Raw genomic sequence first — 16,751 nt, forward strand, 5'->3', positions numbered from 1 at the left:
GCTAACAATGTTGTCGTGATTCTGCAAAGGTATATTTGGGTTCAGATTGATGGCTATGGTGAAAAGGAAATATCCTCACATAATAACTAAAGAGAAGCTTTCAGAGAAACTGAGAAACTGCATTGCCATGTGTGAATGCAACTCACAGAGTTACATGTTTCTCTTCAGTGATCAGTTTGTTAGCACAGTTGTCTGGAAATCTGCAATTAGTACTTCATAGCGCAATGAACACTTAGGTGAAAAGGAAATATCCACAGATGAAAACCAGAAAGAAGTTTCTTAGAAACTTCTTGGTGATGTGTGAATTCATCTCACAGAGTTACATCTTATGTTCGTGGAGGCAGTCCATTAACACTGTCCTGGAGGAGGAACCTGAGAAGGGGCTTTCCTTGGATAGCTTTGAGGCCTACCGCAGACAAAGGAAATTTCATTCTTCAAAACGTGAAAGAAGCTTCTGAGGAAACTTCTTTCCTGCTCGAGGATTTCATCTCACAGACTGTATAACTTAGAGTTCAGGAAGCAGTTTGCTAAGACTCTTTTTGTGGAATCTACAAAGTGATATTGGGAGCCCATAGGGGCCCATGGTGAAAAGGAAATATCCCACATAATAAATTACATAGAAACGTTCTGAGAGATTGCTTTCTAATGTGTTACTTCATCACACAGAGTTCCACCCTTCCCTTCTTGGAACGGTTTGCTAACACTGTTGTGGATTCTGCAAAGGTATACTTGGGAGCACTTTGAGGGCTATTGTGAAAAAGGAAATATCCTCACATAATAACTAAAAAGAAGCTTTCTGAGAAACTGCATTGCCATGTGTGAATGCAACTCACAGAGTTACAGGTTTCCCTTCAGTGATCAGTTTGTTAGTACAGTTTTCTGGAAATCTGCAATGAGATACGTCATAGCGCAATGAACGTTACTGTGACAAAGGAAATATCCACAGATGAAAACTAGAAAGAAGCTTTCTTAGTAACTTCTTTGTGTTGTGTGAATTCATCTCACAGAGTTAAACTTATGTTTCGTGGAGCGCTCCATTAACACTGTCTTTGAGGAACCTGAGAAGGGCTTCCTTGGATCGCCTTGAGGTCTAAGCTGCTGAAGGAAATTTCATCCGTTCAAAACGTGAAAGAAGCTTTCTGAGAAACTTCTTTCTGATCTGTGAGTTCATCTCACAGACTTTTAATTTAGAATTCCGGAAGCAGTTTGCTAACACTCTTTTCCTGGAATCTGCAACGTGATATTTGGGACCCTTAGGGTCCCATGGTGAAAAAGGACATATCCTCACATAATAACTACGGAGAAACTTGCTGAGAGATTGCTTTCTGATGTGTTGTTACTTCATCACACAGAGTTCCACCCTTCCCTTCTTGGAACCGTTTGCTAACACTGCTGTCGTGGATTCTGCAAAGGTATATTTGGGAGCACATTGAGGACTATGGTGAAAAAGGAAATGTCCTCACATAATAACTAAAGAGAAGCTTTCTGAGAAACTGCATTGCCATGTGTGAATGCAAACACACAGAGTTACACGTTTCTCTTCAGGTGATCAGTTTGTAAGCACAGTTTTCTGGAAATCTGCATTTAGATACTTCCTAGCACAATGAACCCTACGGTGACAAAGGAAATATCCACAGATGAAAAACCAGCAAGAAGCTTTCTTACAAACTTCTTGGTGATGTGTGAATTCATCTCACAGAGTTACACTTATGTTCGTGGAGCAGTCCATTCACACTGTCTTTGAGCAATCTGAGTAGGGCTTCTTAGGATCACTTTCTTTCCCACGCTGATAAAGGAAATTTCATCGGTTCAAAACGTGAAAGAAGCTTTCTGAGAAACTTCTTTCTGATCAGTGAGTTCATCTCACAGACTTGTAACTTAGAGTTCAGGAAGCAGTTTGCTAACCCTCTTTTCGTGGAATCTGCAAAGTGATATTTGAGAGCCCTTAGTGGCCCATGGTGAAAAGGGAAATATCCTCAAATAACAACTACGGAGACACTTTCTGGGAGATTGCTTTCTGATGTGTGATTTCATCACACAGAGTTAAACCCTTCCCTTCTTGGAACCGTTTGCTAACCCTGTTGTCATGGATTCTGCAAAGGTATATTTGGGAGCACATTGAGGGCTATGGTGAAAAAAGAATTATCCTCACATAATAACTGAAGAGAAGCTTTCTGAGAATCTGCATTGCCATGTGTGAATGCAACTCACAGAGTTACACGTTTCTCTTCAGTGATCAGTTTGTTAGCACAGTTTTCTGGAAATCTGCAATTAGATTCTTCATAGCGCAGTGAACCTTATGGTGACAAAGGAAATATCCACAGATGAAAACTAGAAAGAAGCTTTCTTTGAAACCTCTTGGTGATGTGTGAATTCGTCTCACAGGTTTACACTTATGTTTCGTGGAGCAGTCCGTTAACATTGTCATTGAGGAACCTGAGAAGGGCTTCCTTGGATCACATTGAGGCCTACGCTGATAAAAGAAATTTCATCCGTTCAAATGGGAAAGAAGTTTCTGAGAAACTTCTTTCTGATCTGTGAGTTCATCTCACAGACTTTTAACTTAGACTTCAGGAAGCAGTTTGCTAACACTCTTTTCGTGGAGTCTGCAAACTGATATTTGGGAGCCCTTAGGGGCCCATGGTGAAAAAGGAAATATCCTCACATAATAATTATGGAGAAACTTTCCGAGAGAGTGCTTTCTGATGTGTTATTTCATCACACAGAGTTCCACACTTCCATTTTGGAACCGTTTGCTGACACTGTTGTCGTGGATTCTGCAAAGGTATATTTGGGAGCACATTGAGGGATACGGTGAGAAAGGAAATATCCTCACATAATAACTGAAGAGAAGCTTTCTGAGAAACTGCATTGCCATGTGTGAATGCAACTCACAGAGTTACATGTTTCTCTTCAGTGATCAGTTTTTAGCACAGTTTTCTGGAAATCTGCAATTAGATACTTCATAGCGCAATGAACATTATAGTGACAAAGGATATATCCAGAGATGAAAACAAGAAAGAAGCTTTCTTAGAACCTTTTTTGTGATGTGTGAATTCATCTCACAGAGTTACACTTATGTTTCGTGGAGCAGTCCATTAACACTGTCTTTGAGGAACCTTAGAAGGGCTTCTTTTGATCATTTTGAGGCCTACGCTGATAAAGGAAATTTCATCCGTTCAATTCGTGAAAGAAGCTTTCTTAGAAACTTCTTTCTGATATGTGAGTTCATCTCACAGACTTATAAGTTAGACTTCAGGACGCAGTTTCCTAACACTTTTTTCGTGGAATCTGCAAAGTGATATTTGGGAGCACTTAGGGACCCATGGTGAAAAGGGAAATATTCTCACATAATGACTATGGAGAAACTTTCTGAGAGATTGCTTTCTGATGTGTTACTTCATCAAACAGAGTTCCACCCTTCCCTTCTTGGAACCGTTGCTAACAGTGTTGTCGTGGATTCTGCAAAGGTATATTTGGGAGCACATGGAGGGCTATGGAGAAAAAGGAAATGTCCTCACATAATAACTAAAGATAAGCGATCTGAGAAACTCCTTTGCCATGTGTGAATGCAACTCACAGAGTTACACGTTTCTCTTCAGTGATCAGTTTGTTAGCACAGTTTTCTGGAAATCTGCAATTAAATACTTCATAGCGCAATGAACCTTAGGGTGACAAAGGAAATATCCACAGATGAAAACTAGAAAGAAGCTTTCTTAGAAACTTCTTGGTGATGTGTGAATTCATCTCACAGAGTTACACTTATGTTTCATGGAGCAGTCCATTAACACTGTCTTTGAAGAATCTGACAAGGGCTTCTTTGGTCCACATTGAGGCCTACGCTGATAAAGGAAATTTCATCCATTCAAAACGTGAAAGAAGCTTTCTGAGAAACTTCTTTCTTATCTGTGTGTTCATCTCACAGACTTATAAGTTAGACTTCAGGAAGCAGTTTGCTAACACTCTTTTCCTGGAATCTGGAAATTGATGTTTGGGAGCCCATACCGTCCCATGGTGAAAAAGGAAATATCCTCACATAATAACTACAGAGAAACTTTCTGAGAGATTGCTTTCTGATGTGTTACTTCATCACACAGAGTTCCACCCTTCCCTTCTTGGAATCGTTTGCTGACACTGTTGTCGTGGATTCTGCAAAGGTATATTTGGGAGCACATTGAGGGCGACGGTGAAAAAGGAAGTATCCTCACATAATAACTAAAGAGAATATTTCTGAGAAACTGAATTGCCATGTGTGAATGCAACTCACAGAGTAACACGTTTCTCTTCAATGATGCGTTTGTTTGCATAGTTGTCTGGAAATCTGCCATTAGATACTTTATAGCGCAATGAACGTTACAATGGCAAAGGAAATATCCACAAATGAAAAATAGAAAGAAGCTTTCTTAGAACCTTTTTGGTGATGTGTGAATTCATCTCACAGAGTTACACTTATGTTTCGTGGAGCAGTCCATTAACAATGTGTTTGAGGAACCTGAGAACGGCTTCTTTGGATCATTTTGAGGCCTACGCTGATAAAGGAAATTTCATCCGTTCAAAACGTGAAAGAAGCTTTCTGAGAAACTTCTTTCTGATCTGTGAGTTCATTTCAAACCCTTATAACTTAGACTTCAGGAAGCAGTTTGCTAACACTCTTTTCGTGGAATCTGCAAAGTGATATTTGGGAGCCCTTAGGGGTCATGTTGTAAAAGGAAATATCCTCACATAATAACTATGGAGAAACTTTCTGAGAGATTGCTTACTGATGTGTTGCTTCATCACACAGAGATCCACCCTTCCCTTCTTGGAACCGTTTGCTAACACGGTTGTCGTGGATTCTGCAAAGGTATATTTGGGAGCACATTGAGGGCTATGGTGAAAAAGGAAATACCCTCACATAATAACTAAAGAGAAGCTTTCTGAGAAACTGCTTTGCCATGAGTGAATGCAACTCACAGAGTTACACGTTTCTCTTCAGTGATCAGTTTGTTAGCACTGTTTTCTGGAAATCTGCAATTAGATACTTCATAGCGCAATGAACCTTAGGGTGACAAAGGAAATATCCACAGATGAAAACCAAAAAGAAGCTTTCTTAGAAACTTCTTGGTGATGTGTGAATTCATCTCACAGAGTTACACTTATGTTTCGTGGAGCAGTCCATTAACACTGTCTTTGAAGAATCTGACAAGGGCTTTTTTGGTCCCCATTAAGGCCTACGCTGATAAAGGAAATTTCATCCATTCAAAACGTGAAAGAAGCTTTCTGAGAAACTTCTTTCTGATCTGTGTGTTCATCTCACAGACTTATAAGTTAGACTTCAGGAAGCAGTTTGCTAACACTCTTTTCGTGGAATCTGGAACGTGATGATTGGGAGCCCATACGGGCCCATGGTGAAAAAGGAAATATCCTCACATAATAACTCCAGAGAAACTTTCTGAGAGATTGCTTTCTGATGTGTTACTTCATCACACAGTGTTCCACCCTTCTATTCTTGGAATCGTTTGCTGACACTGTTGTCGTGGATACTGCAAAGGCATATTTGGGAGCACATTGAGGGCGATGGTGAAAAAGGAAGTATCCTCACATAATAACTAAAGGGAATATTTCTGAGAAACTGAATTGCCATGTGTGAATGCAACTCACAGAGTAACACGTTTCTCTTCAGTGATGCGTTTGTTAGCATAGTTGTCTGGAAATCTGCCATTAGATACTTCATAGCGCAATGAACGTTACAATGGCAAAGGAAATATCCACAAATGAAAAATAGAAAGAAGCTTTCTTAGAACCTTTTTGGTGATGTGTGAATTCATCTCACAGAGTTACACTTATGTTTCGTGGAGCAGTCCATTAACAATGTGTTTGAGGAACCTGAGAACGGCTTCTTTGGATCATTTTGAGGCCTACGCTGATAAAGGAAATTTCATCCGTTCAAAACGTGAAAGAAGCTTTCTGAGAAACTTCTTTCTGATCTGTGAGTTCATTTCAAACCCTTATAACTTAGACTTCAGGAAGCAGTTTGCTAACACTCTTTTCGTGGAATCTGCAAAGTGATATTTGGGAGCCCTTAGGGGTCATGTTGTAAAAGGAAATATCCTCACATAATAACTATGGAGAAACTTTCTGAGAGATTGCTTACTGATGTGTTGCTTCATCACACAGAGATCCACCCTTCCCTTCTTGGAACCGTTTGCTAACACGGTTGTCGTGGATTCTGCAAAGGTATATTTGGGAGCACATTGAGGGCTATGGTGAAAAAGGAAATACCCTCACATAATAACTAAAGAGAAGCTTTCTGAGAAACTGCTTTGCCATGAGTGAATGCAACTCACAGAGTTACACGTTTCTCTTCAGTGATCAGTTTGTTAGCACTGTTTTCTGGAAATCTGCAATTAGATACTTCATAGCGCAATGAACCTTAGGGTGACAAAGGAAATATCCACAGATGAAAACCAAAAAGAAGCTTTCTTAGAAACTTCTTGGTGATGTGTGAATTCATCTCACAGAGTTACACTTATGTTTCGTGGAGCAGTCCATTAACACTGTCTTTGAAGAATCTGACAAGGGCTTTTTTGGTCCCCATTAAGGCCTACGCTGATAAAGGAAATTTCATCCATTCAAAACGTGAAAGAAGCTTTCTGAGAAACCTCTTTCTGATCTGTGTGTTCATCTCACAGACTTATAAGTTAGACTTCAGGAAGCAGTTTGCTAACACTCTTTTCGTGGAATCTGGAACGTGATGATTGGGAGCCCATACGGGCCCATGGTGAAAAAGGAAATATCCTCACATAATAACTCCAGAGAAACTTTCTGAGAGATTGCTTTCTGATGTGTTACTTCATCACACAGTGTTCCACCCTTCTATTCTTGGAATCGTTTGCTGACACTGTTGTCGTGGATACTGCAAAGGTATATTTGGGAGCACATTGAGGGCGATGGTGAAAAAGGAAGTATCCTCACATAATAACTAAAGGGAATATTTCTGAGAAACTGAATTGCCATGTGTGAATGCAACTCACAGAGTAACACGTTTCTCTTCAGTGATGCGTTTGTTAGCATAGTTGTCTGGAAATCTGCCATTAGATACTTCATAGCGCAATGAACGTTACAATGGCAAAGGAAATATCCACAAATGAAAACTAGAAAGAAGCTTTCTTAGAACCTTTTTGGTGATGTGTGAATTCATCTCACAGAGTTACACTTATGTTTCGTGGAGCAGTCCATTAACACTGTCTTTGAGGAACCTGAGAACGGCTTCTTTGGATCATTTTGAGGCCTACGCTGATAAAGGAAATTTCATGCGTTCAAAACGTGAAACAAGTTTTCTGAGAAACTTCTTTCTGATCTGTGAGTTCATTTCAAACACTTATAACTTAGACTTCAGGAAGCAGTTTGCTAACACTCTTTTCGTGGAATCTGCAAAGTGATATTTGGGAGCCCTTAGAGGTCATGTTGAAAAAGGAAATATCCTCACATAATAATTATGGAGAAACTTTCTGAGAGATTGCTTACTGATGTGTTGCTTCATCACACAGAGTTCCACCCTTCCCTTCTTGGAACCGTTTGCTAACACTGTTGTCGTGGATTCTGCAAAGGTATATATGGGAGCACATTGTGGGCTATGGTGAAAAAAGAAGTATCCTCACATAATAACTAAAGAGAAGCTTTCTGAGAAACTGCATTGCCACGTGTGAATGCAACTCACAGAGTTACACGTTTCTCTTCAGTGATCAGTTTGTTAGCACAGTTTTCTGTAAATCTGCAATTAGATACTTCATAGCGCAATGAACATTACAATAACAAAGAAATATCCACGGGGGGGCGGAGCAAGATGACCGAATAGGAACAGCTCCAGTCTCCAACTCCCAGCGCGAGCGACACAGAAGACCGTTGATTTCTGCATTTTCAACTGAGGTACTGGGGTCATCTCACTAGGGAGTGCCCGACAATCGGTGCTGGTCAGCTGCCACAGCATGACCAGCGAGAGCTGAAGCAGCGCGAGTCATCGCCTCACCTTTAAGCGCAAGGGGGAAGGGGATCCGTTTTCCTAGCCAGGGGAACTGAGACACACAACACCTGAAAAATCGGGTAACTCCCACCCCAATACTGCGCTGTAAACATACAGGTACACCAGGAGAATATATCCCACACCTGGCCGGGAGGGTCCCACGCCCACGAAGCCTCCCTCACTGCTAACACAGCAGTCTGTCGCGTTCTATCCGCAAGGCAGCAGCGAGGCTGGGGGAGGGGCGCCCACCATTGCTGAGGCTTAAGTAGGTAAACAAAGCTGCTGGGAAGCTCGAACTGGGTGGAGCTCACAGCAGCTCAAGGAAGCCTGCCTGTCTCTGTAATCTCCACCTCTGGGGACAGCGCACAGCTGAAGACCAGCAGGGGAAGTAGCGGGAGCCGGTGCAGACGCGAACGACTCTGTCTGACCGGTGCAGACGCGAACGACTCTGTCTGACAGCTTTGGGGAGAGCCGTGGATCTCCCAACGCGGAGGTTGAGATCTGAGAACGGACAGACTGCCTGCTCAGGTGTGTCCCTGACCCCTGAGTAGCCTAGCTTTGAGAAATCCTCCACTAGGGGCAGTCTGACACCCCACACCTCACAGGGTGGAGTACACCCCTGAGAGGAAACTTCCAAATTAAGAATCAGACAGATACACTCGCTGTTCAGCAATATTCTATCTTCTGCAACCTCTGCTGCTGATACCCAGGCAAACAGGGTCTGGAGTGGACCTCAAGCAATCTCCAACAGACCAACAGACAGTCCTTCTGACTGTCAGAAAGAAAACTATCAAACAGGAAGGACACCTATACCAAAACCCCATCAGTACGTCACCACCATCAAAGACCAGAGACAGATAAAACCACAAAGATGGGGAAGAAGCAGGGCAGAAAAGCTGGAAATTCAAAAAATAAGAGCACATCTCCCCCTGCAAAGGAGCGCAGCCCATCGCCAGCAACGGATCAAAGCTGGTCAGAGAACGACTTGGACGAGAGGAGAGAAGAAGGCTTCAGTCCATCAAACTTATCAGAGCTAAAGGAGGAATTACGTACCCAGCGCAAAGAAACTAAAAATCTTGAAAAAAGAGTGGAAGAATTGACAGCTAGACTAATTAATGCAGAGAAGATCATAAACAAAATGACAGAGATGAAAACCATGACACGAGAAATACGTGACAAATGCACAAGCTTCAGTAACCGACTCGATCAACTGGAAGAAAGAGTATCAGCGATTGAGGATTAAATGAATGAAATGAAGCGAGAAGAGAAACCAAAAGAAAAAAGAAGAAAAAGAAATGAGGAAAGCCTTCAAGAAGTATGGGATTACGTAAAAAGACCAAATCTACGTCTGATTGGGGTGCCTGAAAGCGAGGGGGAAAATGGAACCAAGTTGGAAAACACTCTTCAGGATATCATCCAGGAGAACTTCCCCAAACTAGTAGGGCAGGCCAACATTCAAATTCAGGAAATACAGAGAATGCCACAAAGATACTCCTCCAGAAGAGCAACTCCAAGACACATAATTGCCAGATTCACCAAAGTTGAAATGAAGGAAAAAATCTTAAGGGCAGCCAGAGAGAAAGGTCGGGTAACCCACAAAGGGAAGCCCATCAGACTAACAGCAGATCTCTCGGCAGAAACTCTACAAGCCAGAAGAGAGTGGGGGCCAATATTCAACGTTCTTAAAGAAAAGAATTTTCAACCCAGAATTTCATATCCAGCCAAACTAAGTTTCATAAGTGAAGGAGAAATAAAATCCTTTACAGATAAGCAAATGCTTAGAGATTTTGTCACCACCAGGCCTGCCTTACAAGAGACCCTGAAGGAAGCCCTAAACATGGAAAGGAACAACCGGTACCAGCCATCGCAAAAACATGCCAAAATGTAAAGACCATCGAGGCTAGGAAGAAACTGCATCAACTAACGAGCAAAATAACCAGTTAATATCATAATGGCAGGATCAAGTTCACACATAACAATATTAACCTTAAATGTTAATGGACTAAATGCTCCAATTAAAAGACACAGACTGACAAACTGGATAAAGAGTCAAGACCCATCAGTCTGCTGTATTCAGGAGACGAATCTCACATGCATAGACATACATAGGCTCAAAATAAAGGGATGGAGGAAGATCTACCAAGCAAATGGAGAACAAAATAAAGCAGGGGTTGCAATCCTTGTCTCTGATAAAACAGACTTTAAACCATCAAAGATCAAAAGAGACAAAGAAGGCCATTACATAATGGTAAAGGGATCAATTCAACAGGAAGAGCTAACTATCCTAAATATATATGCACCCAATACAGGAGCACCCAGATTCATAAAGCAAGTCCTTAGAGACATACAAAGAGACTTAGACTCCCATACAATAATAATGGGAGACTTCAACACTCCGCTGTCAACATTAGACAGATCAACAAGACAGAAAGTTAACAAGGATATCCAGGAATTGAACTCATCTCTGCACCAAGCGGACCTAATAGACATCTATAGAACTCTCCACCCCAAATCAACAGAATATACATTCTTCTCAGCACCACATCGCACTTATTCCAAAATTGACCACATAATTGGAAGTAAAGCACTCCTCAGCAAATGTAAAAGAACAGAAATTATAACAAACTGTCTCTCAGACCACAGTGCAATCAAACTAGAACTCAGGACTAAGAAACTCAATCAAAACCGCTCAACTACATGGAAACTGAACAACCTGCTCCTGAATGACTACTGGGTACATAACGAAATGAAAGCGGAAATAAAGATGTTCTTTGAAACCAATGAGAACAAAGATACAACATACCAGAATCTCTGGGACACATTTAAAGCAGTGTGTAGAGGGAAATTTATAGCACTAAATGCCCACAAGAGAAAGCAGGAAAGATCTAAAATTGACACTCTAACATCACAATTAAAAGAACTAGAGAGGCAAGAGCAAACACATTCAAAAGCTAGCAGAAGGCAAGAAATAACTAAGATCAGAGCCGAACTGAAGGAGATAGAGACACAAAAAACCCTCCAAAAAATCAATGAATCCAGTAGTTGGTTTTTTGAAAAGATCAACAAAATTGACAGACCGCTAGCAAGACTCATAAAGAAGAAAAGAGAGAGGAATCAAATAGATGCAATAAAAAATGATAAAGGGGATATCACCACTGACCCCACAGAAATACAAACTACCATCAGAGAATACTATAAACGCCTCTACGCAAATCAACTAGAAAATCTAGAAGAAATGGATAATTTCCTGGACACTTACACTCTCCCAAGGCTAAACCAGGAAGAAGTTGAATCCCTGAATAGACCAATAGCAGGCTCTGAAATTGAGGCAACAATTAATAGCCTACCCACCAAAAAAAGTCCAGGACCAGATGGATTCACAGCTGAATTCTACCAGAGGTACCAGAGGTACAAGGAGGAGCTGGTACCATTCCTTCTGAAACTATTCCAATCAATAGAAAAAGAGGGAATCCTCCCTAACTCATTTTATGAGGCCAACATCATCCTGATACCAAAGCCTGGCAGAGACACAACAAAAAAAGAGAATTTTAGACCAATATCCCTGATGAACATTGATGCAAAAATTCTCAATAAAATACTGGCAAACCGGATTCAGCAGCACATCAAAAAGCTTATCCACCATGATCAAGTGGGCTTCATCCCTGGGATGCAAGGCTGGTTCAACATTCGCAAATCAATAAACGTAATCCAGCATATAAACAGAACCAAAGACAAGAACCACATGATTGTCCCAATAGATGCAGAAAAGGCTTTTGACAAAATTCAACAGCCCTTCATGCTAAAAACGCTCAATAAATTCGGTATTGATGGAACGTACCTCAAAATAATAAGAGCTATTTATGACAAACCCACAGCTAATATCATACTGAATGGGCAAAAACTGGAAAAATTCCCTTTGAAAACTGGCACAAGACAGGGATGCCCTCTCTCACCACTCCTATTCAACATAGTGTTGGAAGTTCTGGCTAGGGCAATCAGGCAAGAGAAAGAAATCAAGGGTATCCAGTTAGGAAAAGAAGAAGTCAAATTGTCCCTGCTTGCAGATGACATGATTGTATATTTAGAAAAACCCATCGTCTCAGCCCAAAATCTCCTTAAGCTGATAAGCAACTTCAGCAAAGTCTCAGGATACAAAATTAATGTGCAAAAATCACAAGCATTCTTATACACCAGTAACAGACAAGCAGAGAGCCAAATCAGGAATGAACTTCCATTCACAATTGCTTCAAAGAGTATAAAATACCTAGGAATCCAGCTTACAAGGGATGTAAAGGACCTCTTCAAGGAGAACTACAAACCACTGCTCAGTGAAATCAAAGAGGACACAAACAAATGGAAGAACATACCATGCTCATGGATAGGAAGAATCAATATCGTGAAAATGGCCATACTGCCCAAGGTTATTTATAGATTCAATGCCATCCCCATCAAGCTACCAATGAGTTTCTTCACAGAATTGGAAAAAACTGCTTTAAAGTTCATATGGAACCAAAAAAGAGCCCGCATTGCCAAGACAATCCTAAGTCAAAAGGACAAAGCTGGAGGCGTCACGCTACCTGACTTCAAACTATACTACAAGGCTACAGTAACCAAAACAGCATGGTACTGGTACCAAAACAGAGATATAGACCAATGGAACAGAACAGAGTCCTCAGAAATAATACCGCACATCTACAGCCATCTGATCTTTGACAAACCTGAGAGAAACAAGAAATGGGGAAAGGATTCCCTATTTAATGAATGGTGCTGGGAAAATTGGCTAGCCATAAGTAGAAAGCTGAAACTGGATCCTTTCCTTACCCCTTATACGAAGATTAATTCAAGATGGATTAGAGACTTAAATGTTAGACCTAATACCATAAAAATCCTAGAAGAAAATCTAGGTAGTACCATTCAGGACATAGGCATGGGCAAGGACTTCATGTCTAAAACACCAAAAGCAACGGCGGCAAAAGCAAACATTGACAAATGGGATCTAATTAAACTAAAGAGCTTTTGCACAGCAAAAGAAACTACCATCAGAGTGAACAGGCAACCTACAGAATGGGAGAAAATTTTTGCAACCTACTCATCTGACAAAGGGCTAATATCCAGAATCTACAAAGAACTCAAACAAATATATGAGAAAAAAACAAACAACCCCATCAAAAAGTGGGGAAAGGATATGAACAGACATTTCTCAAAAGAAGATATTCACACAGCCAACAGACACATGAAAAAATGCTCATCATCACTCGCCATCAGAGAAATGCAAATCAAAACCACAATGAGATACCATCTCACACCAGTTAGAATGGCAATCATTAAGACGTCAGGAAACAACAGGTGTTGGAGACGATGTGGAGAAATAGGAACACTTTTACACTGTTGGTGGGATTGTAAACTAGTTCAACCATTATGGAAAACAGTATGGCAATTCCTCAAGGATCTAGAACTAGATGTACCATATGACCCAGCCATCCCACTACTGGGTATATACCCAAAGGATTATAAATTATTCTACTACAAAGACACATGTACACGTATGTTTATTGCGGCACTATTCACAATAGCAAAGACTTGGAATCTACCCAAATGTCCATCTGTGACAGACTGGATTAAGAAAATGTGGCACATATACACCATGGAATACTATGCAGCCATAAAAAAGGATGAGTTTGCGTCCTTTGTAGGGACATGGATGCAGCTGGAAACCATCATTCTTAGCAAACTATCACAAGAAGAGAAAACCAAACACCGCATGTTCTCACTCATAGGTGGGAACTGAACAATGGGATCACTTGGACTCGGGAAGGGGAACATCACGCACTGGGGCTTATCATGGGGAGGGGGGAGGAGGGAGGAGGGAGGGATTGCATTGGGGAGTTATACATGATATAAATGATGAACTTATGGGTGCTGACGAGTTTATGGGTGCAGCACACCAACATAGCATAAGTATACATATGTAACAAACCTGCACGTTATGCACATGTACCCTAGAAGTTAAAGTATAATAAAAAAAAAAAAAAAGAAATATCCACAGATGAAAATTAGAAAGAAACTTTCTTAGAACCTTCTTGGTGATCTGTGAATTCATCTCACAGAGTTACACTTATTTTTCGTGCAGCAGTCCACTAACACTGTCTTTGAGGAACCTGAGAAGGGCTTCCTTGGATCGCATTTAGGCCTACGCTGATAAAGGAAACTTCATTCCTTCAAAACGTGAAAGAAGCTTTCTGAGAAACTTCATTCTGATCTGTGAGTTCATCTCACAGACTTATAACTTAGACTTCAGGAAGCAGTTTGCTAACAATCTTTTCGTGGAATCTGCAAAGTGATATTTGGGAGCCCATCGGGGCCCATGGTGAAAAAGGAAATATCCTCACATAATAACTATGGAGAAACGTTCTGAGAGATTGCTTTCTGATGTGTGACTTCATCACACAGAGTTCCACCCTTCCCTTCTTGGAACCATTTGCTAACACTGTTGTCGTGGATTCTGCAAAGGTATATTTGGGAGCACATTGAGGGCTACGGTGAAAAAGGAAATATCCTCACATAATAACTAAAGAGAAGCTTTTTGAGAAACTGCATTGCCATGTGTGAATGCAACTCACAGAGTTACACGTTTCACTTCAGTGATCAGTTTGGTAGCACAGTTTTCCGGAAATCTGCAATTAGATACTTCATTGCACAATGAACCTTATGGTGACAAAGGAAATATCCACAGATGAAAACTAAAAAGAAGCTTTCTTAGAAACTTCTTGGTGATGTGTGAATTCATCTCACAAAGTTACACTTATGTTTCATGGAGCAGTCCATTAACACTGTCTTTGAGGAACTTGAGAAGGGCTTCCTTGGATCGCATTGAGGCCTACGCTGATAGAGGAAATTTCATCTGTTCAAAACGTGAAAGAAGCTTTCTGAGAAACTTCTTTCTGATCTGTGAGTTCATCACACAGACTTATAACTTAGACTTCAGGAAGCAGTTTGCTAACACTCTTTTCGTGGAATCTGCAAAGTGATATTTATGAGCCAATAGGGTCCCAAGGTGAAAAAGCAAATATCCTCACATAATAACTACAGAGAAACTTTCTGAGAGATTACTTTCTGATGTGTTACTTCATCACACAGAGTTCCAACCTTCAATTCTTGGAACCGTTTGCTAACACTGTTGTCGTGGATTCTGCAAAGGTATATTGGGAGCACATTAAGAGCTATGGTGAAAAAGGAAATATCCTCACATAATAACTAAAGAGAAGCTTTCTGAGAAACTGCATTGCCATGTGTGAATGCAAGTCACAGAGTTACACGTTTCTTTTCAGTCATCAGTTTGTTAGCACAGTTTTCTGGAAATCTGCAATTAGATACTTCATAGCGCAATGAACATTACAATGACAAAGGAAATATCCACAGATGAAAACTAGAAAGAAGCTTTCTTAGAACCATTTTGGTGATGTGTGAATTTATCTCACAGAGTTACACTTATGTTTCGTGGAGCAGTCCATTATCACTGTCTTTGAGGAACTTGAGAATGACTTCCTTGGATCGCATTGAGGCCTAAGCTGATAAAGGAAATTTCATCCATTCAAAACGTGAAAGAAGCTTTCTGAGAAACTTCTTTCTGATCTGCGACTTCATCTCACAGACTTATAACTTAGAATTCAGGAAGCAGTTTGCTAACACTCTTTTCGAGGAATCTGGAATGTGATATTTGGGAGCCCATAGGGGCTCATGGTGAAGAAGGAAATATCCTCACATAATAACTACAGAGAAACTTTCTGAGAGATTGCTTTCTGATGTGTTACTTCATCACACAGAGTTCCACCCTTCCCTTCTTGGTACCGTTTGCTAACACTGTTGTCATGGATTCTGCAAAGGTATATTTGGGAGCACATTGAGGGCTATGGTGAAAAAGGAAATATTCTCACATAATAACTGAGGAGAAGCTTTCTGAGAAACTGCATTGCCATGTGTGAATGCAACTCACAGAGTTACACGTTTCTCTTCAGTGATCAGTTTGTTGCACAGGTTCTGGAAATCTGCAATTAGATACTTCATAGCGCAATGAACATAACAATGACAAAGGAAATATCCATAGATGAAAACTAGAAAGAAGCTTTCTTAGAACCTTTTTGGTGATGCGTGAATTCATCTCACAGAGTTACACTTATGTTTCATTGAGCACTCCATTAACACTGTCTTTGAAGAAACTCAGAACGGTTTCCTTGGATCGCATTGAGGCCTACGCTGATAAAGGAAATTTCATCCGTTCAAAACGTGAAAAAGGCTTTCTGAGAAACTTCTTTCTGATCGGTGGGTTCATCTCACAGACTTCTAACTTAGACTTCAGGAAGCAGTTTGCTAACACTCTTTTCGTGGAATCTGCAAAGTGATATTTGGGAGCCCACAGGGGCCCATGGTGAAAAAGGAAATATCCACACATAATAACTACAGAGAAACTTTCTGAGAGATTGCTTTCTGAAGTGTTACTCCATCACACAGAGTTCCACCCTTCCCTTCTTGGAACCGTTTGCTAACACTCTTGTCGTGGATTCTGGAAGGGTATATTTGGGAGCCCATTGAGGGCTATGGTGAAAAAGGAAATATCCCCACATAATAACTAAAGGGAAGCTTTCTGAGAAACTGCATTGCCATGTGTGAATGCAACTCACAGAGTTACACGTTTCTCTTCAGTGATCTGTTTGTTAGCACAGTTTTCTGGAAATCTGCAAATAGATACTTC

The sequence above is a fragment of the Rhinopithecus roxellana genome, chromosome 4 (assembly GCF_007565055.1).
Source record: "Rhinopithecus roxellana isolate Shanxi Qingling chromosome 4, ASM756505v1, whole genome shotgun sequence".
Classification (NCBI taxonomy): Eukaryota; Metazoa; Chordata; class Mammalia; order Primates; family Cercopithecidae; genus Rhinopithecus; species Rhinopithecus roxellana.